Genomic DNA, 23,172 nt, shown 5'->3' on the forward strand with positions numbered 1-23,172 from the left:
GACTAGACCATGCCCAGTGATTGCTCCAGCATAGGTTAGGAATAAGGTTATTCAAGGCAGATGTCAGGACCTAGGCATTCATAAGCCCGCTGGAGTCTACCAGTATAGTTGCAAGTCCTGGAAAGCCAGATAGATGAGTCAATAATGCAGACTGAATGGGAGAAACACTTGAGAAAAGCTCTTTAATTCAACAAAAATAGCAGTGGGTCTTACATGTCAAGGGACGAAATGAGTCAATGCACAATGCGTATGCTTGCTCTTTCCTGGAGAGCAGCAAAATGCTGGTAGACCTAAACCTTGTTAACTAGACTTTGTCAAGTGAGAAAGTGGGATGCTTTAAATAAATGAAGTAAACAAGATAAAATAGGCCCTGGCCTGGACACAGGGGATAATATTCAAATGTTGGCAAAATGTATACCATGCAATGGTGGCGCAAAATGTAGAAGGATTGTAGCTTTAATTTACTTTTGAAATAGAGCATTTTGGGTATCACCATCATGATCAGCAACTTCCGGAGTAGGGAAGAGCGCCATCTACTGAAGGACACAGGCAAGTTTTCTTTTTTTAATCTTGGTAGAAGTTGCTCATTGTCAGACCGCCCAGCAGTCAGTGGAGAGTTAGTGGCCACCAAGTAAGTAAGTTAATTAACTTGCATTAACAATAGACTGGTTCACACAGTGGAGAAGGAGGTATTGCATCTCTCTCAAACCCTTAAGCCCTTCCCAGACCTCTGATAGCCTCAATAGCCATAAATGATGTTTGAATCCTTTCTTGTCCCTGCAATCTACCAAACACATATTTATCTGGTTAATTTAACTTATTAACAATTTAAAAGCAGTTTAAATGAAAGGAAAGGATTTAGTAAAAAAGTAATCAAAGATCCTCCTAATGTGATTGATGATGAGTCAACCAGGAAATCACTCATGCAGGTTTACTTATAGTAGCGTGCTCTTTCTTCCATCATCTTTTTCACTTTCTTTCCACTTACCTGTGTTCTTAGAATAAAATAATCCACAGGTTTATATTTCCAGACATTGTTTTCATGGTCTTACTGTTATTTCTTGTGTTGGCTTTTTGAAGTACTTGCTAAATTTGCTTTTAATATGAGGCTACAGTAATACAACATCATCCTACAGTGCAGTCTGTTCTAGTCTACACCCTATAAAGACTCCTTTACTGTCACAGGGTGGGAACTGTACACGGATGCTCCTAAAATAGATACAAAGGGAAAAGAGCTACAAAGGAGAAAGAAAAATACACTCAGAAAGCTCGAATCCACTTTCAAGACACACTACATGTTCAAACCACTGTGTCTCAAAGCAAAATTGCCTTTTATTTTTAGAGAGAAACTCAAAGTCTCTCTGTTTTGAATCAATTTGAAAAAGATCTTACCTTCTTGATGATCCACTTCCACACCCTAAGTACAGGTCTGCTCCAAAAGTAATGCCTCCTATTTTATTATGTTTGTCCATATGTCAGAGGTAGATGTCGTGGGATGGCAGTAGAGGTCAAACTTGTCCATCAGCATTCCGTTACATTTTGTTGATGTGTAACAGACAGCAGCAGAGGAACAGCTGACAAAATGACGTCTGACATGGAAGTACATGTAAAGAAAAGGTGTATCATTGAATTCCCCCATGTTGGAACAAAATAGCACCCACACAGAATAAAGTTGCACCCACTGACATTCATTGATGCTTGCTGAATGTTTATGGAGACTGAAGCCTGAATGTGAGTGCAGTGAGATTGTGGGTGATATGTTTCAGCAGTGGCAATGGTGATGTAAAAGACAAGCTGTGTTCCAGATGGCCAGGTAATGCTGTTAGACTACATAGTGAAGAGTATCTTGATCAGCTCATTCACATGAATACTGGTGAATTATGACTGGGGAATCTTGTACTGAGATGAATATTGGCTTTAATGCATTGGAAACAACAGTGACTGTTGAAAAAATAACATTTCAATGTTGATAAGTTGCTCTATTAAATAGTGTTATTGAGCTCCGTTCATATCTGTTGCAGTTCCATGGAAATAAATAGGAGGCATTCCTTTCAGATCTACATCCATGGCTTACAAAGCACGGATTTATCATCTCTGGGAAAAAGCATGACAGATCTTGAAGCAGAAATGCAACCATTTTTCTTTAAAAATCTGGCTTGCTTGTTTTATTTACACATTGGGAAGTGTTGATATCCACAACACAACCATTGTCAAGACAGCATAATCACACAGAAAGTCCTGCGTCCACGTTTCCCTAGCTTCTGGTACACTAAGCATTTCACCAACGCACCATTACATCATGGTTTCTGGTTCACCTGAACTATTATCCAAATGCTGTCATGACAAAATTATTCTTTGCTCTTTGCCTGGAAGTAATTTTTAAATGAAACAAAAGAATTTCCACATAGAAGTTTTATTAGCTTTGGAAATTTAAAAGATATCAGCATCAAACAGTAGAATCACATCAACATTCTATCTTTCAGAAATAACACTCAGGCTTATTTTTTTTCTTTGACAGATATTGTAGAACATCAAGTTATACAGATAAAGTGGGACTAAAGTCTAGTTATCTGGTCAGTTCAACGATGGAGAGCTAAGGGATTTTCCATTTCCCTAAGCTGGTCACAAAATCAGAACACAATTCAAAACCAAGGTAGGATAAACTCCAAGCAAACAATACTTCCCAGTAAATTAATTGACAAAAAGCAGAAAATACTGGTATTTATTGAGCAATATATTTATTTATTAATGTTGTCTACCAAGTACATTATATTCTACTAACTAACAGAAATATGTTAGAAAATGGAAAAGCAAATTAATGGTGAATTGGTGCTGAATAATTTCCATTGTTTTCTTGAAAGCAAAGTCATGCAAAATAATATTGAGAAATGCTCAACTCTTTTTCAGAGAAGAGACCTTCTCCAGAGCAGTCTGACTACCACTGTCACAGCCTACTGAGTACATAATTTCTTGCATTTATACAGCCCATCTCACACACAGCAGCTCAGCTAGCAAGGTGATAGCAGTTATGTACTGTTAGGGAAAGACCTTGAGTTGTCCAGTTCTCTGAGGTCATGCACAGCACCTGTTCTTACATACAAATTGTTGCCAGTGGTTCTACTGTCACATTTTTCTCTAGATCAGATTAACAAAATTAGTCTTTTCAGTATGGCTCATTGATTGTCTTCAGGATCAATGGATGTATTGAAACTCTGCAATTGTAGGTGCCTTTGGGCACTGGTACCATCTGGTCTCCCTGGCTTTCACATTGGCACACATCATTCTAGTATTATGTATTGAGTCATGCATCCAATCTTCTTGAAGGGAAACAGGATCATCTTTATGGGTTGTGATTTGCAGAAGGTCATGAAGCAGATGCAGACTTGCCTTGGCACTCTGTAAAGTCAATGAACTACAGCAAGAGCAGCAGTTCTCCTCAGAAATATTTCAAGTGACAGAGAAGACGGGTGGCTTTTTCTTTTTCTTTTTCCTTTTTTTAATTTTTTTTATTTTTTTTATTTTTATTTTTTTCCCCCGATAACAAGATACAGAGACAGAAAGACATATAACCTGTGTTTTGTTAGGTTTACACATGAATTCTTTGTTTCATGGCAGTATATCTGCATCCTTTGTTACAAACAGTGAATACCAAGCTGCTGCATCTTGTAGATGGATCTCTGGGGAGGAGTACGAAACACAAACCACTGAAATGAAGACTGGAGAATTACTGCTCATGAGTTTTCTCTCTGGAAAATGTTGGCTTGTGGGACTGACACAAATTCTTCTGGCATGTGCATGTGGAAATCCAGTAATTCCTGCTGGAGTGACAGAGAAATGGAAAGAGACAATTTTGGAGGCCAAGAACAGGAGAAGACCAGATTTGTTGTCTGCAACAACAACTCTGTAAGTTCTTCAGTTGTCTTTATTTCCTCAGGATCATGGCCTTCTGCTTACCAGATCCTCAAGATTAAAACTCTTGTTGGTTTATCAACTCCTGTAGTCACACAGGTGGGAAATGCTGGATATCAGCCTGATAGTTATGTAGTATTTTTCTCTGAATTTATGTGAGGTTCTGTTTACTTCTCACAGCTGCCTGGCTGAATGCCTGGAACTGAAGCCACAGGAGCTGTGAAAAAGTGGAAGAGAACACACAGGAAAAAAGGAAAGAAGAAAAAGGAGGTATGGTTTCAGGTGAACAGTTTCAATTGAGTTAGTCTAATGACAGTTGCCTCCAGTCAGGCTAGGAAAAACATAAAGATCAGCACAGAGGAAAAGGAGTGCCTCATGGCAATGCAGGCTGCTCCTTGCAGATGGGTTGGCAAAGGTTTGTAATTGAAATTTTGTTATTGTGTTCTTTGTATCCGTTGTAGTTTATATGGAAATTAATAGGGAGGTGTTACTCTTGGAGCAACCTATATAAATAGCTCCACAGTGATGCAGCTGGACTGCAACCAATCCTGGAGCACGTTCTGCTGTTTGGGTGGAAAAACTAAAATCCTGTGTGCTGGTCACTATCACAGCACTCTGCAGCACTGCACATATTTTCCCACATACTCAGAGTGTTTGGGACATATCTCTGAACTGCTGTGCAGACTAGTTGCATGCAAAGACACAACTAGGGAACTGAAGTCCACCTTGAGTTGAGTCTGCTAAGGGATTTAAAAAACAAGAAGAGCTTATGTAAGTACTGGGAGGATTGGCTGACACGCCTGAAGGCTGTGCGGCCATTCAGAGAGACCTGGACAGGCTGGAGAGCTGGGCAGTAAGAAACCGGATGAGGTTTAACATAAGCAAGTGTAGAGTCTTGCATCTAGGTAGAAATAATTGCATACACCAGTACAGGTTGGGGGAAGACCTGCTGGAGAGGAGCTCTGCTGAGAGGGACCTGGGCGTCCTGGTGGACGACAGGTTGGCCATGAGCCAGCAGTGTGCCCTTGTAGCCAAAAAGGCCAATGGCATTCTGGGGTGCATTAAAAAGAGCGTAGCCAGCAGGTCAAGGGAGGTGATCCTCCCCCTCTACTCTGCCCTGGTGAGGCCTCATCTGGAATACTGTGTCCAGTTCTGGGCTCCCCAGTACAAAAAAGACAGGGAGCTCTTGGAAAGAGTCCAGCGGAGGGCCACAAAGATGGTGAAGGGCCTGGACCATCTCCCCTATGAGGAGAGACTTAGGGAACTGGGTCTGTTTAGCCTTGAGAAAAGAAGGCTGAGAGGGGACTTGATCCAGGTTTATAAATACCTGAGGTGTGGGAGCTATAGTGGCGAGGCTGGTCTCTTTTCAGTAGTGCGTGGGGACAGGACTAGGGGCAATGGGCTGAAACTCCAGCATAGGAAGTTCCGCACGAATGTGCGCAAGAACTTCTTTACGGTGAGGGTGACGGAGCACTGGAACAGGCTGCCCAGGGAGGTGGTGGAGTCTCCTTCTATGGAGATATTCAAGACCCGCCTGGACGCCTACCTGTGCGACGTGGTGTAGGGAGCCTGCTTTGGCAGGGGGGTTGGACTCAATGATCTCTAGAGGTCCCTTCCAACCCCTATAATTCTGTGATTCTGTGATATGTGGCAAAATGAAGTTCAGGGAAAATATGAAGCCACTGCTGAATGGATTTAGGGCCCTAGAGGTGGCTTTCCTGGACCCTGGTACTTAATGCCTTATCCACTGACCTTTATGCATTAAAGGATCCAGAGAGCAGTGGGAAAGTCTGAAGCAAGGAAGACAGTCTCTTTGCGGATAAGGATCAGATTAGGGAATGGTTAAGGAAACTGGATGACCATATGTCAGAGAAGGGCAACAAGGATGGTGAATGGCCTGGAGGGTAAGAGGTCCCTTGGGCTGTACAGCCCAGAGCAGAAGAGACTGTGAGGAGACCTATGGGTGGCTGCAGCTCTTCACAAGAGGAGTGGAGGGGCAGTGCTTAGTTCTGCTCTCTGGTGACAGCAACAGAACCCGAGGGAATGGCATGGAGTGTGGCAGAGTTGTAAACCTAGTCAGATTTCACTCATACTCCCTCTTTAAAGCATTGTCTTGGAAAACTGAAATAACTTACTAAATAATATTTCAAAATGAAGTGTATACAGCTGAAGTTGATAGTAAAATTGCCCAAGAACTTGACCTTAACCTGCTTCTTGATACAGCGAATATAATGTACTGCAGGCAAGTTCTTCGTGAAACATACTATTAGGGGCGATCTTGATGTCACCAGTGTCTGAAGAATACTTGCTTTAAGTACTGATATCTTGTGCTCTTAAGGACAAAAGGCATCAAGGATTTTAAGGATTCGCTCATTGAAATTTCCATTGACATCGGGGAAAGTCTCCTGTACCTTTCATAGTCTGGCCATTAACAGATCTTCATTTCCCTTTGTGCCAACCCTTTGAACAAAGGCACTGAATCTTAAAATAAGGATGCAACTAGCATTGCAGAATGAACTTTGAACACCTTTTTCACTCAGACTGCTAACAGACAGGAAAGATTTCCACCTAGCAGCAGAAATGTCAGAGCTGCAACTGAACTTGTGACCTCTGAACAAGGCTTCACATTTAAGCTATCAGCAACGAGTTAGCAAAACATTCCTCATTTCCTTCCTTATCGTGAGCATTAACACTGGATAATAACAATCATAATTGTGGTAGCAGCTATGACAGAAACAGAAAACGAAGGCCACATCCTGTCACTGCTAATTTCACTGTAGTGCCTGTACTCTCAGCTGAAGGTTTCCCTTGATTTCACAAGCTGAACATCATTCAGTAACTGATGAATAATTACAGCCTTTACTACTATCCCCCACATGGTGAAATGATTCAAACTGAAATCCCTGTGATCACTGTTTCATTTAAGGCTTTTGACCAAATGTCATGTGAAACAGCTGGGCTGAAAGCCAGGTTACTAAAGGTAACGTTTGGATGAAGCAGTATGCCACTCTGTATACAGATAAATTAATTCAGATTGTCAGCTAACCACATTTTACATAATGTCCTCTGAGCACTTGGAGTCAAGCTGCTTTTTGAAAAATCCCTTTGCTATTCTATCAAGTCTTTTTTGTACCCTAGAATTGAGTCGTATTTCTATTTATCTGGAAATAGAGTGGAGGAGGCTGACATATGTGAACTGATGTATGAGATTTCCACTTACTGACTGACCCTTTTGGTTCCTTTTGGTGTAGCTGCTCAATATGATTATTTTCAGTCACTGAATTCCTGTCCAGTCTTCAGGCTGGCTGGATCCAGGCTGTCCCTGCAGGAATCTCCATTGGTTTCTGGGAAAGCTCAGGACACTTTTTTTCACAGCAGCACAGGCTAATGCAAAACATGTGCTGCATTCATATGGTCTGGTGTAAGAGTTATTCAACTGCTCTGTTTTTGTAAAAAAGGTAATGTATATTATCATTCTTTTTTATTATGCAAAATAATATCCAAGCGTCAGGAAAAATACTGTAGAGTCTGAGGGGGTTCATGGTGAACATGGTTGACGTCAGAGGTATGAGATGTTTCTGTTGATGTTGAGGGCCCAGAGTGTAGCATGCCTGAGCAGGGAGTAGGCAAGTAGGAAGGTCTGATGTCCTCAACTGAAATACTGCTGTATAAGTGTACTGTGCAGAGGTATCTGATGCTGGTCTTGGAGCTGTCCCCAGGTTTTGGCCTTGGAGCAGAGCGGATCCCACTGAGAAAATAAAGTAGGTGGATCCTTATGGCAGCTGGTAAAAAACATTTCTATCATCAATTCATCGCTCTTCATGAATTGTGTGAATTAAATTAGCTTAGGCTAGTGGTCCCACAGAGAAGTCTGTGACTTTTATCTGTAGCAGAAATCCCTGTGTTGCTCACTGAAGTTGTATCTGTCTGAGCAACAATCATTTCACAGAACTAAAGAGGAGATGATAAGCTGAAACATTTAAAGTTAAATGCACTGACATTTCTGTGAAGTCTGTTCTTGCAGTCACTGACCAACCAACATAAAAAAAAAAAGTATTTAAAATGCTACTAAATCTAAAGAGGAAAGCAAGGGGGGAAATTTGTTAGGCAGTTACATAGTGGAGGTGAAGCTCATGTTCTCTTGCTGCAACGTTGCTCTGTATCTCCAATTTATAACACAAAAACAAAAATCATTGAGTAATTTACGTTGGAAAGGATTACTATGTTAGAAGCTATTTGGTCCAATTTCCTCCTCAGATCAGAGCTACCTTAAAGTTGAGCAGACTTCTGAGGCTTCATCCAGCTTAGTTTCAGTAACACTGAGGGAGGGAGGGAAGTAAGGAGAATGGTTTTGGTGTTGAGAAGGCAACCTTCTTTCGCCTGGTGTATAATAAACAAGAAAAGGGTATAAAATATAGTGTCAGTGGTAGTACTAAGATCCCTCACACAGCAGCAAGATTTATAAAGAACACCATCCCACTTACTAAACATCAAGTAAAGTCATCCAAAACAAGTCCTTCTTAAGTTAATGTGTACTTCAAGCAGCTGTAAGGCCTTACTCCATAGGAGGAATTTGTCACAGTGCAAAGAGAAAACTAGAGCACTTCTCTCACATCAGTACCTTCCCAATGGCCATGTTCATTTACCATTGAAACCAGAAGTCTGAGGGGTGCAGTGGCTCTCTGTACTGGGTTTCTGGTCTCTGAAGTCTAAATAATTTGTTGGAAGAAAGTACATTCAAGGCCCCTGAATGCTGCTATAGTAAAATCTTTCTCAAAATCAAACCATTATATGTAGCACATTCTGGTTTGGATTTGACATCTGTACTTCGCATTACTATGACAACGTGGTGATGTGACCCTTCACAGATTCTTATAAAAATGCATAGCTATGTATTTTATCAGCTTGTTAATTCTGAACTAAGCCTTTCTGAAAGAAGAGAACAGAAAGGCTTCTGTTTGCCAGACTGAAATGTAAGGAACAGGGTTTTCAGGGTTCACATTATCCAGAAATCTGCAACACTTTCAGATAAAATGATAATCAGACTGAACTACTTTCCTATTCAGGCAGAGAAGTGACGAGCTGTTTCTACTTCGCCTTTCTTTCTCTTTCACTCTCTGAAATAGTTGCCTTTAGTACTGAAGGGTTTTTTTTTTCTTATATCAAAAATATAAAGAAGTACTACCTGACAAGGTGTTGGAAAATATGCATTAATTTAAAAGACAAACATGCAATTAAATGATTAATGGATTTTAAATATGATTCAACTAGAATTGCACAAGTTTTAAAGACTATGAGACAGATTATTCTTTTCTCCCCAGAAGACTTATGTGCTATGCAGTGTATTTTAATGCTAATACTCTGTTTTCTGATCAGTTGATTTATACGAAAAACATGAAAAGCAGAGCTCCTTCCAAACAAGGAGACTGACTTAACAGATGGATCTAGCTGCCCACAACTCCTCACCATTACAACCTTCAAAGTACATTTAATTCCTGGGCACTGGTGCTTCCTCCGACAAGCTCCTCAGGCTCCCCTCATAGCATTGAGACCCCACATATTTCTCTTGCCAGGGGGGCCAATCCCCTTCTCACTCCTTAAATAGGCCCTTCTTGGGCCCTTCTGTTGTACACATGGAGTAGTCACATAAGCTAAGCTTTATTGGTTCAGACCTGAAATGCTGACACAAAGCTTAGATTCTACATCATTTTGGCATCAGCAATGCTGCTCTGAGGCCCTATCCTGCTAGTCTGCATGAATCCTGCTTGGCATATTACTCTACCACCTTAGATATTCGAGCTCACGTATTCCTTAAAAAGATCTATGGTTGGCCTCACCTGAAAATCATGTTAAAATATTAAAGTGTAATACAATCAGGAGTAAAAATGAATTTATATTCAGGATCAGTGAGGAAATATCTGGACCATCCAACCTTTTGTCTCCAGCTGTTGTTTAGTAAATAGGATGTGAAATGCTTAGTGGGTTTAACAAATGCATGCCTCCAGTTAATGGTATTTTTCATAATTTTCTTTCATTTTGCTTTGTGTTGCACCCTCAGAAAATGTTGAAATACATCCCCAGTACTGGGATTTCAAGGTGTGAATGGCAGTTAATAAGTAAGAATCTTGAGATTTTACACAAATCACTCCCATTTCTGGCTGCTAAAATACATGGCCCAGTACTGAGCAGAGCAGTCCAAGCCGTAACAAGCCTTAGACACAAAAAGATCAAATTCCTGTCAGTGAAGAGTGAGCCAATGGCAAACTTCTTTCCTGAGAATTTACTTGGATGTCAGTCTTCTTAAATTTGGAAGTGAAGTGCTGGACTCAGATCTCACTAAAGTTCACAGGAGTTTTTCCACAGAGGTTAACCCAACGTGCACAGAAGGAGAGAACCCACATGCTCTTCACATAAGAACAGTGGGCACAGATTTTCAAATGTTACTACTGATAGGCTGGACATAGCCCTGAGAACCTGCTCTGAGCAGGAGGGTGGAGTAGGTGGGATGTCAGCAATGTCTTCCCCAAAAATTATTCTGTGATTTTTATGGATCTGTGATTCAAAATACACAGAGCCGGGAAGAGATGAGACTTTAAATTTGCTCAACCACTCTTACAATTCCTCTCTGGGTATATTGGTATATTTTTAGCGTCCAGTGGTCCAAGCAGACAATCTGGACAAGGTAAAATTTTGTTTCTATTACATCTGCTCAGTGGAATTATCAATGAAGATTTGTATTCCTGAACTTCTGTACAGCTTCTTCCAGAGAACCTCAGGATGACAATCTAGGGTTGTTCGGTTTTTTTTTTTAGAGAATAAAAGATCCTTTGCCAGCCTCAGATATTGAATCTGGTAAGTGACCTCAGTAGTCAATGTACATTGGCTTAATCCTTACTTTTAGCAGCTTTTTCCTGAGGACTTTCTGGACATAATTTCAATACAGACACGCACAAAGTAGTTTTGGGTTATCAACATGGTTAAAGCATTGGTCAAGCTAAAATGAATATAAAAACTGCCCCCATTGAGCTGAGAAGTTATTGGAATTTGTCTTTTCTTCCTGTTTCATGTCACCGTAAGAAGTTTACTGAAAATAAATCATACTGAACTTGATTAAAGTTTCAGCTTTTGATATTTTCCAAATGCATGCTATAAAAAGCTGGCATAGAAGTTGTAGCAGAAATGCTAAGTCAGGGCTTGAAGCAGTAATTGAGCACCTGGTGGGAAGGCAGGGCCAACCAGGGGGAGTTCAGGTGCATGCAATGACCCTGAGTGATTGGAAGAGGTCCTCCCAGGGTCTTTGCCTTCCCAGACCTCATTTAAGGGTTGGTAGTGGGGGTGTGGTTATCTTGTTGGATATCCCTGCATACCTGAGGACTTCCAAGGGTAAGAGTATTTGTTGTTGTTTTGTGTCTATGGTTTCTGTATTTGAGCATACTCTCTCTTACTGCAGTCTAAGACTTTCAATTGCATTACAACATTATAGAAGTAGTTGGTGTCAAAAAAGTATGAAACTGCCATCTTCCATCTAATATAATTCATACTGCAGCCACTTAACAATGACAGTATTTGTAAATAAGTGTGTTATAAGGTAGCTATTCTTAACCAGGTACCTTTTTGTTTCTATCCTACCTCTATTATACCAAACTTGTCATGAACTATTAATGTTTGCCTTCCATAAATATTTTGCATTCTCCTCTCATCTGTAGAGGGGAGCAGCTACACAGTTAGAAAGAACAGATGAATCAAGGCCACTAAGAAATAAAAAAAAAGTACTCAATACAATAATTTATCTGAAGATTATATAGAGTATGCAAGGAAATAGGCTATGGTAGAAAGTTCTGAGGAATTATTCATGTTCATATTAGTATCGCTGGACTTTAGTGCTTCAAGTCAGAGATCCTCATCTTGATACTCCTGTATTTTCACTACAGTTTAAACATCTGATTACAATTAATCTTTGGTAAAGAGCTTTGGTTCTTTATATTCAGATGAGAAACCACATTAGGAGAATATAGACTTGTAAGCTGCCAGGATAACTCACCTGCTAGTTCTGGTTTTCTCAATCAGAGTATGGGGGGGGGGATACCTTGCAGGTACTAATGTGGTCTTACTATCAGGATACACAGAGGATGTGAAGCAAAAACAATCAACTTCAACTGCTTAATTTGCTTATTACTGTTTTTATAGATAAACTGGCAAGAAATTACTGATATCAGAGGACAGAAGGGAATTCAAATTCAGTATTAAATGTAGGAAGCATCAGTGTCAAGGAGAAAACACAAATAAATAGTAGCTAAAGCAGTGATCTATGCTGTGTAGTTCACTTCAAAGAAATTGAGTAGCAGGAGGAAAGAGGAATGTTTGAGAGGCTTGCAGAGGAATCCTTCTTTTAACATATTCTAGACCTGGAATATGCTTGTGAGGAAGAACTTTGTTCCTTTGGAAGGAAGGCATAAACAAAACAACTTGCGAAATACATCTAACATCACTTTCTCTTTGTAACAAATGCTCAATAATAGGCTGTTTCACTCACTTCATTCTGTTTAATTTGCCTCCAAAGTTTGTATTCTGAATGCTGTTAATTGCTAGCTCTTTATTTCAGATTTTATTCCTGTTTTTGTTCTCTCTCATGCTGTATTTTAGACTTCTTGCTTTTGGGCTTTTCAAAGGAGTCTTCTCTCATTTGAAGTCTCCTTCCCTCTTACCCCAAGCTGAGGAAACAAGGTAGCTTGCCTATGAATAAGGACATGAGACTGGGGAATAAACTCCTGAGGCTGTTTTTGACTCCTTTGAGATTTGATGCCATTTATAGGTGCATCACTAACACAATATGAAGGAGTCTCACAACTGAGGTCCTCAAAATGCTATGTGAAGTTAATGCAGTAGAAGTTATCAGTTTTCTGTGGTATTTCCAACAGCAGACACTAGAGAATTGGAGGTCTCCAGGAGAAAAAGAAAGAGCAACTTATGCCTGATCTGAAGTGTACTGAATAAACAAGTATATGCTGTTATTCTTTGTTAGGAAGTGTAAATTGATTGATTTTTATTTTTTTTTTCTTAATCATTCAATTCTGCCTGAATTTACAAAGAAATGTTGATAACTCCAGTGCCTTCAGTTTTATTGATTCTTGCTCAAAAACAACTGAACAAAACAACATAAAGGCTTGTTCCTGGGGCCTCTCTGTGAACAAGCAGAGCCTCATGAACAGTCTTCAAAAGTATGTACATACAGTTTCTGCAACAAGGTAAGTTTTGCATGTAATTGAGTCACCTTAGAATAGTTCAATGAGAAAATCTATTTTGAAAGAACAGCAGTTATGTGGGTTTGTGGGATGCATTCCTTGCCCACCTTTACTCAGCTATGGCATTTATAGAAGTGTTTGGGTCACTAAAGCAGTATTGCCCAAGCATGTTATGTGTTTCTCACACTTACAGCTCTAGTGTCATCCCTGTTCTGCCTTATGATTAAACAGGTGAAATTCTGCCACTCTGAATCTGGGAATACATTAAAAGATTGGGTTTTTCATCTCTAACAGGAATGTCGCAGTTTGGGCTTTGGGTGTATACAGCAATAAAGGCATCACAGCTTTTCTTCACTGCCAGATTATGGTACAGTCAGGCAATCAATCACCTCTCTTTCATTGAAGATGAAAGATGTGATTGTCATGTAAAGGTTTGTTCCTGTCTTTTTATCATGATAGTATGACTGTTGATGAATTCATGCTAGGAAATTCACAGCTAATTCAACTGGTATCTGCTTGTTGATGTGATTTGCTCTGTTTAAGATCTAAATTATTCAAGGATTAAAATAAAGTAGCTTTCTACTCACATTTTCTTGAAACTGGCTTAATACTAACGCTTTAACTGACTAGATCCTCTCTGTCAAAATTCAAACAAAAGTCTCTACTGAAAAAAGCTGCAGCATAAGGAATGCAGGGTGTTAAACTCCAGGCAGGTTCAAGAGCTGTTAACCTCATTCTGATGAGGGACATGCACAGAAACCATTGTGTGTATATTAAAAATTGTGCAAATACACTTGCTAAAATAAAGCTTTCATTGTGCTCTCAGGTTGCATAGATATCAGCTGTTGGTTGGTCTGAGGATGCTTGCTGTGTTTCAATTGCCTGTTACCCAAAAGGGATAGAGGTATAGATGCGGGAACATGCTTTTTGATGTTAGACTAAATGGGAAGAGTCAAGGTGAAGGCAGGGACTGCAGGGAGAGATTGGGATCCAAAAGGCTGAAAGACAAAAACGGAGCTTTTCTGAAGGGTTTCAGAAGTGGTACCAAGTCAGACTGAACTAGGAATACAAAGGCAGGTGCTGAGGTACACAGGTGAATAGTGAGAACTGCAATCAGTGTCCTCTCCTACCTTGGGAAACAAACAGCTTTAAGTAAGCCAAAATAAATATTGTCATTGCAAATGAAAACAGCCTAAGCAATTTAATATTCATTTGACTAAAATGAAATATGTTGCATGTAATTCAATGTCCTTTCAACTTTCTTAATTTTTCTTCCTTCCTATGTAGCAAAGGCTGTTTTGAATGTAGCATCAAGTCATTTTAGCCCCAAATCATTAGTAGGAAGCATTTTAACAACTTCCTACTAAGTCCCATGGCTTCTGTATCCACTCTTTCTTTACTGCTGAGGCATTTTACAGCTGTGTGCTGTGCTGGAGAGAGTACCAGCAAAACTGACCCCCTGTAGGCATGAGCTCTCTGAGGTGCAACTGGAGACGTTTCTGAGATGCTGGTATGCTGTAGCACTGAGAGCTAAGTAAATGTGTACATGTGATGCACAAGTAGGTTTAGAGAGGAAATGGATGACAATAATTATTACCATGTAGATCTATGAACATGACTTCCAACAGCAAATGCTTTAATTGTTGGAGTGTAGGAAGAGATGTTAAGAAAAGGATGAAACTTTATCTTGCTGTTTCTTATATTCCAGATCTAAGCTATTGTTTTTATGATGAACACAAAGTCCTGGACAAGAGAAAGCACACAAATCCATCATTAGTAGGTTCCAAAACAAAGCCTCAAATTATTTACCTGTGCATGTTGCTATTCTGCACAGCAACAATGAGGAATGCATACATTAGAATTCCAATATAACTATGAATATAAAGTATTGAGTTAACCTTGAATTATTAATTATTTTGTATTAAATTTACAATTGTTAAATTATTTATTTAAATACATAATATTTGTATATATTAGTCAATGTTTTTTAACATTATAATACTTTTTCTCCTAATATCTGCTTTACTTAACTCTGATTTTCTGGTTCATCTGGCAGAGGATAGCATTGCACCTTTCCAGGGATGGTTTTTCTGTTCTTATGGCTTCTTATTCCATCAGTCTGAGGGCTTCAAAATCCAGAAATTTCTCTGCACAGCAAGAAGTCGTGGGAGTGTATCTAACCTTCATTTCTGTTTTCTTTGGAACCACACTTAAAAGGAGTCTGCTTCTGCTCCTTTATATATATGTATATATATATATGTGTGTGTGTGTGTGTATATATATATATATATATTTAAATGCCCTAATCAAAGCATTTGTGAATCCCCCACTGTGCCATGGTGCAAAGTTTTAGGAGCTGGAAGAAACAAATGGTAATAGTCTTTCCCTAACTGACAAATAATGAGGGAACATCACTGGCTTTTTGTTATTTCTATTACTAAAATGAAACAGGAAAACCAGCTGATGAGCGTAAAATCTTGCATGTAGTACACTTTCTAATCTTTAATGTAGGATTTACATCTGTGTCACAGTTCGACTACTGTTCAGTACAAATTACTTCTAGCTTTTTTTTCTCTGTGACTGAGGTACCCAGAAGAAGAAAGATGTGGAGCTTTTGGAACAAGTCCAGAAAGGTGAGCAGGGGGCTGGTGTACCTCTCTATGTAGACAGGCTGAGGTAGATGGACTTGTCTCTAGAAAGACCAGATAGTGGCTATCCAGTACTTAAATGGAAGTTAGAAATGGGATGGAAATCAGCTTTTTACATGGGTAGATAGTGGTGGGATGGGGGGAATGGCTTTCAAATAAAAGGAAGATCTAGGTTAGATGTCTAGGGAAATTTTTCCACTGAGAAACTGGTGAGGCAGTGACACAGGCTGGCCAGGGAGGTTGTGGGTGCTCCATCTCTGAAGGTGCTCAAGGCCAGGGTGGATGGGGCCCTGAGCAGACTGATCTAGTGGTTGGCAACCCTACCTGTGGTAGGGGGTTGAAACTTAGTGGACTTTGAGGTCCCTTCCCAGCCATTCTATGATTCTGTGGTTTAGAAGTTCAGAGTATTATTTAGTTATAAGAGATCTACAAGGATCATTGTGTCTGACTGCCTGATTACTTCAGGGCTGATTGAAAGTAAAAGCATGTTATTGAGAACATTATCCAAATGCACGTCGCCCACTGACAGGCATAGGGGATCAACCACCTCCCTGCCTGTTTTCCCTCCTCAGGGAGCTGCAGAGAGCAGGGAGGTTGCCTCTGAGCCTCCTTTTCTCCAGACTGGGCAACCTAAGTGCCACCTGCCCATACTCACAGGTCAATGCCTTCCAGCTCAGTTTTATTTCTCTCCTGGTTCCAAGTATCTTAGTGCTATTTCTATATACAGGATATTCTAGGTGTGTCAGTTCTACCTACAGTGGGAGTATCGGCTCTTTTTACCAGCTGGCTCTTCAGTGTTTAATGTACAGCTTTGTTATGGCTACAGCACTGGTCAGTGTAAATGTGATCACCATGCCTAGATGAGTAATCTTTGGGATGTATAGAAACAAAAGAGTACTGAACTGCCATCTATCATCTGCTGAGCTTAAGTGACAAGGGTGTGACACTTTGAAAGATGATGCAGTCTGAAATGGAGCATGTACACAGTTTGTTTTGGTTTTGTTTTTAACTATTTTTTGGTAAAAATGTGTTGCCCTTGGAAGTCAGTAACTTGAATGAGGAGCACTATAATTATGGTAGTAGGTGCGATACTAGTATAAATCCCTGCTTTCTAACCTGTCCTACTCTCCTAGAAAGTTATAAGAGATCCTTAGAAACTGCAGTTTATTGACCTGGTTTCTGAGATTGTAGCCCCAAAGACGATAAGTAAAGACTATTTCACAGCACTCCTTGCAGAACAAGTGAGGCTTTTAAGAGGACCTCTACAGGCACATCAAGCAAAAGCAAATGTCAGAAACTGCACATTTCTGGGTTTTTGTGGAAGTGTGGAGCTTCAGAACAGTTAATGTTTCAGTCCTGGAAGGCCTTGTTCAAAGAAAGTGAAACTGTTTTATGTTACTAAAAACAGATGCAGTTAGAAGGAGAGTCGCTGAACCAGAGATCTTTGAACTTGGTATATGAGGAAAAGAGACAAGCATACTAAACAGGTAAGGAATTTGGCCAATGTAAGATGATCATTTTTAGTGTAAGCATGGGTTAGAGTTGAAATATCTCACTTGAAAACTGATGGAATAGGAAAGCTGAGCATAATTTTTTCTTTGCAACATCTGGGACTTACAAAATGTCAGTGTGCTCTGTATCTTCCTTCACGCACTACTGAACATTCACACAAAACTTATATCACCCACATCTTTTTCTTTTTAACCCCACTGCCTGCTTATGCAAACTCTTGCTGATCTGAATCTGTGGTATCAAGGTGGTAATGTTCCAAGGATGCGTATGTCTGTCAGAAACCTCCTTGTCTACCCTCCATTTTCTGGTGAAGATAAAATCCACTTACTCCTTTTGTCATTCAGGTATTTTTACCTGAGATATCCAAGTTGTGATAGATTTGATACAGGGCATGGAAGTTATTTCGTTTCTTGCTGCTGACCAAATAAATGAGAGTTTTCTGCAAAGTGTAGAAATTGGGTGAGCTGCTGATGGCACTGACAAGGCTGTCACAAATTGGGAAACCCTGTAAAGATGCAGAAGATGAAGCAGCTGGTATCCATCTTGGGAGGGGGGAAAAGAATGCTCTCAGTAGTTGAGCGTTTACGATCTGTCCTGGGATTTTTCTATGGCAATGGCATGGCTCTGATTGTCTCTATGGGTGTTCTAAAGTCTTCATAGCCCAAAAGGGAGGTAGGGAAGTCTTCTTACCCATGTGGACAAGAACATTGCAGTGAATCTCAAAGCTCTGACTAAGGCTGCTTTGGAAGACTCCACTGGAGAAGAACAAAAATAGGTTCTTGCAGTCTTTTCTTGTACCTCAACTATGAACCATAATTCCTTTGTAGTTTTCCAGCATCTAGTATTTCAATTTCTCAAATACTCCCTCTGCAACATTTCAATCTAATCCTTTTTTCATGCTGCCCTACTTTTCTGTTTTCCAGCTTGGCTGATTTCATGGAGAAAGACAGACAACTGATGCTGAGGAAACCTGTAAATCACTTTATGTAGTTTAACACTACTGAAAAATCTGTTTGGGATTTATGTCACTTCAAATGAAATCAGCCATTTACAACCTTCCTTTTATAATTTATTTAGCAAATAGAAAACATTCCTTAAAACAAGCTTTGTCAGCTTGTCATCTACTGAAGCAAAATAAATAGCTTACTGATGGATCAGATAAATGGAATTTTTATGGAGTCCCATCTATTTCAAAGGTCTTTATTTCAAAGGCCTTTTTTCTCCTCTCACAGGTTGGCACAGCTTGCCACTCCAGAATTGCTGCATGTGCTCCAGAGCACAGTCTTTATTTTTAATTCATACAGCTACACATCCTGCATTTCCCTCAGGCTAGTTGAACACTTCATGCTCCAGTTTCATCTGAAAAAGTATGTACATAAGTTAACTAGTTAAATCTGATGTGAATTTGGGAAGTGTTAGATGCAGCATTCAGGTCAGCTAGCAAGCTTTGGGTTATTACTCACTTGTAGATGGCTGCTGAATAACCTCACCTGAGGAAACGTGGTGGTTTGGTTTGCAGGCCAGCCCTGGAAAGAGGGCACCAGACCTAAATCCCACTAGGGTGATGACTGAGTTCCACTGGGCTCCATACAGGACCCAAAAGGGCTCATCCGAGCAATCTTTCCGTGCTGAAGCTTCCTTACATGAGCTGAGCACTGCTTGGAGCAGGGGGCTATCATCAGGCCTCTATCATTATTTTGAGACAGTGGAAAAGCCTTCTATGTGTGAACAGCTTGAATATACTACATAGTGTTAGATACGTTTCTAGTGTAAATAAGGCCTAGATGAGGAATGTGTGTATAAAAAATCTTTTTTGCAGCTTGCAGTACTGGAGGTTCTGCTTGCACACTGGCTAGAAATATTATCAAGCCAACATAATGAATATTGATTTCATTCACCAAGAGGAAAAAAGAATGTAATTATAGCACACTTTCCTTTTCATTTTGGCAAGAGGGCTCATTTTCAAGGAAAGAAAGCAGTGGCCCAAGCTGCCTCTGGGAGAAGTGAACGCGCCATCAGGAAGCCTGACAAAACCCTTTGGGAGGTTGGACTGCTGCCACAACTGGTGTGATGACCTGCAGCTCTGGCAGCTGTGAAAAACAGAATTACGGTGGCATTCCTTTATCAAAGCTGTTTGATAAATGGGTTTCATCACATATTTTTGTTTCCAGAGTTTTCAAGGGCTTTTTCATGTTTCCTCAGGAAGCGATACTGAGAATTGATGGTGGATGGGCCTCTTATTTTCTGGATCATCTTAATTTCCCCTGTTCTGTTTAAGGATGAAGTCCTGTAAAACTTTATTGAGTGTCCACTTTCATTGCTCAGCTGCTCCTCATACAGCCAAGGATGGGGAATTCTGGAGAAGGCTCAGGGGAGACTATTGTTCTCTACACTACCTGAAAGGAAAGTGATGTGAGGAGGTGAGGGTCAGTCTATTCTCCCATGTAACAGGCAATAGGCTGAGAGGGAATGGCCTCAAGCTGTGTAAGTCTTTCTGCATACATATCCCTGACCTCCATGCTGGCCCAGCTGTGTCCTGCAGCTGTGATCAGATTCCTCATAGACAGAAAGACATGAATTTCAGTTTTTTTCTCTGGAACATGAACTTCACCATGTGGAATCATGATGTGAAATCGTGAAACCCTCTTCCCCTCGCTTTGTCTATAGCTAAGTGTATAATAAGAGGAAAAATCATAGATGAGAGGAAAACAAGCAATCTTCCAAGGGCATATATATATATTGAAATAATTAGCAAAGTGCAGAGGTTATGTAGTTCTTACTGGCCTAGTGTTGGCAACCCTTATAAAGGAAATGCCCCTCTTTAAAGTGCAGCTGTTACAGTAAAAAATGGCAAATTAAAAGCAGAAGCATGCACTGGGATTTTGTGAAAGCTCTGTCCTTCAAAGATGCTCTAGAGGTAATGCCCAGTTTTTACACACTGCCGGTTTCTAAAACCTGTGAAAGTGGAGATTTAGCCACACCAAAGGCTGTAAATTACCAGCCTAAGGAAACAGTCAATGACACCTCCTTGCAACAGGCACAAGGACAAGAATGAAAGCAACGCTGCTGCTGGTTTCAAAGACAGGTAAGCAACAGCCCTGGCTTTTATTCAGAAAGATGTGGAAGTGTTTCTGCTCAGAGCACACAAGGCTGTGAATCATGAAGGTGCTACTTCATGTCCATTCAAGAAGATACTGATGTGATAAGGCACTTCCAGCTTCCTTTGCTAAATTGCATCTCAGCAGAAATAGCGCTGGGGAGGGAAGGAGCCTACATGGATTTTCTTCAAGAATTCAGCCTCACAACTTTACTTTTCTGAGAATATCAGCTGTTTCCTTTCTCATCCATTTAGCTTTACCTCACTGCGCCAGGCCCTTCTCCATCTCCCAAACACCTCTATAAAGTCTCATCATGGATATCACACAGGCATCACGTGCTTTTGCAGCCCTCACAGGAATGATACATGAATAATACAAACCCAACAAGTGATGCTTTTTATTTGTTGACTACGCAACTTAACCTACAAATGAAGGCATGCGAAAAACAGGGTGTGTTCTTTAGGGCAGGGACTGGCTTGCTCAGGGCCTGGTTTTGTACTACTCGTTTTGACAGTATCTAACAAATAATGATGCACCTGAGTTAGAGCTACAGCAGGAGCCAAGACTACTTCTCAGCTCCATTGCATTCACACAGATAATGCTATGCTGTCATTTCACCCTGAGCTTGCTAATTGTAGTTTAAACAACTTTCAGAGGAGTTTTACTAATTTTAAACACACCTGCCATTGCTCTCATGAAAGTTCACGTCAAAGGAAGAAAAAGGAAACATAATGACAGAGACATTATTCACATTAGCATGTAAGAGGCTCACTGCAAATGCTTTACAGGACTGGAATCAGTTCTCTGCCTGCTCCCTTGTCAGTGCTTGCAGTCATGGGGTAGCTATTTGTGAACTGTGAGATGAACAGAGACCACTGGAAGAAAGGAGCTATGGACACGGCTCTGCATGATGTACAGGGTCCTTGGACATAGCTGAGCCTGCAATGCAAGAGGATCACTGCTCACTGGCGGCCTTACAGCACTAGTTATGTTTGTTTCAGCACCTATCAAGGCTCTACATAACGTGAAACATGTAGGTACAGAGGAACTACTTAATCTTTTTTTTCCTGTGCTTGCCTCCCTTAGTCTCCTTCTTCACGTGGTTCAGCTTTGTGTTTCAAAGGCATTCAGGTTGCTTTAAAATCTTCCCAAGCAGCACTTACATGGAGGCCTTCAGGTGTATCCTATTTGTACTTTTTAATTGGGAGTTAAATCATAAAGCTGTCTTTGAATGCTCAGTGCTGCAGCAGGCTTAGTACAGAACAAAAGCCTGTGCTTTTCATAGTAAGGCACTTCAGCTGAAAGGAACCTAATGAGTCCAGCTCAGCAGGCCACGGACAGGATTCTCATGCATCTCAGGTAAAACTAATCATTACAGTCCATTTATCCCAACAGAAGAGCTCACTCCTAGCAAATCTCAGAACAGATGCAGCATACTACCAAGTCCCAGACCATTCTCTGTGGGAATCACTAAAATACTGCACAACGCACAAGGGCATATACATAGCTTAGACACAACAAGCAGGCATGGGTAGGGAAGATTAGGGACAGGGGAGAAGATCACAGAATCATAGAATGGCCTGGGTTGAAAAGGACCATGATATTACCTGTTTTCAACACCCCTGCTATGTGCAGGGTCACCAACCACCAGACCAGGCTGCACAGAGCTACATCCAGCCTGGCCCTGAAATACAGCAGTGTCTCACTGACCACAACTAACAGCAGAGAAGAAACAGGAGGACTGAAGAGAACCACTGCAGCTGAATTTCTGGATGCTGCTATAACAAAGACACAGTGAAAACCAAAACCACTCACCATCTTTTGGAGCTGGAGCTTCATGCTGCATCCCAGCAGACATCTGGACAGTTGAAATCCCCTATCAGGATGAGAGCCATTAAGCGCAATGCTTCTTGTAGATGAAAAGCAAGGAGAACTCATTAACAGGCTCCCCTTAATCAGGCAGCCTACAGCAGAACCTGACTATCACTTGAACTGGCATATGCCATCCAACTTTAGTTGGGGGGGTGGAGGTGAAAACATATTTTAAACATCTAGGGCAACAGTGTAATAGTGCTTCTATGTTTATAAGTTTTGAGTAACAAGTGTTAGTAAACCCAAACACAACGGGAACACGCACAGTGCACTATTATACACACAACCGAGCAATTAGCAAATTTTCTGCAGTCTCCCTCAGCTGGTTAAAGAAAGAACGCAACCTTTTCCTAACATCAATCTCTGCTGACTCAACCAGACCCATTCTAAGTAGACTGTGCAAGTCTTACTACGTAAATATTCTTGGTAAAAGTGACATGAGGTGGGGGAGGTCTGCAGTTCCATATTGGTTACCTGAAATGCAGGTAATAGAAGAAAGCAAAGAAATTAATTTCACAGACTTAAGTGAGAAATGAAAAAAAAATAAATAAATACAAGCCGAAATTCAAAACCAAGACAGCTTTGCAGAACGCCAACAGCTCTCGCTATTTGCTTCTATGGTGTTATCCAGCTTCCTCAATACATTATTGCTCTGAAATCCCACTGACTGGAAACAGGTGCTAGTTTAAATCTTTAAAAGGATACTCTGGGTCTGCATCAAGCTAGAATACGAAGCAAGACGATCTGGGAAAATGCCTGCAGTGTTAGAATTAGTTCAGTCCGAACACGTAAGCAGAACAGACGGGAGATATGCTGTCTCTGCATTTCTTTCTGGCTGTATGCCCCAAAAACTGCTTAGGAAGAGAACAAGTGTTAAGAGTTTCACTGATG

The 23,172-nt window shown here is 40.5% G+C and overlaps 1 long non-coding RNA gene across 2 annotated transcripts; it reads left to right on the forward strand.

The window, feature by feature from the left end:
* Positions 1-11,266: 11,266 nt before the first annotated feature.
* Positions 11,267-18,454, forward strand: LOC140250645 (uncharacterized). Of its 2 annotated transcripts, none has more exons than XR_011903222.1 (5): positions 11,267-11,292; positions 13,446-13,582; positions 15,715-15,784; positions 17,208-17,286; positions 18,235-18,454. It is a non-coding gene; the product is annotated as an uncharacterized lncRNA (long non-coding RNA). The 2 variants fall into 2 exon arrangements; XR_011903221.1 differs by having other exon boundaries at positions 15,748-15,784.
* Positions 18,455-23,172: the final 4,718 nt, after the last annotated feature.

Source organism: Excalfactoria chinensis, chromosome 3, assembly GCF_039878825.1.
Source record: "Excalfactoria chinensis isolate bCotChi1 chromosome 3, bCotChi1.hap2, whole genome shotgun sequence".
NCBI lineage: Eukaryota > Metazoa > Chordata > Aves > Galliformes > Phasianidae > Excalfactoria > Excalfactoria chinensis.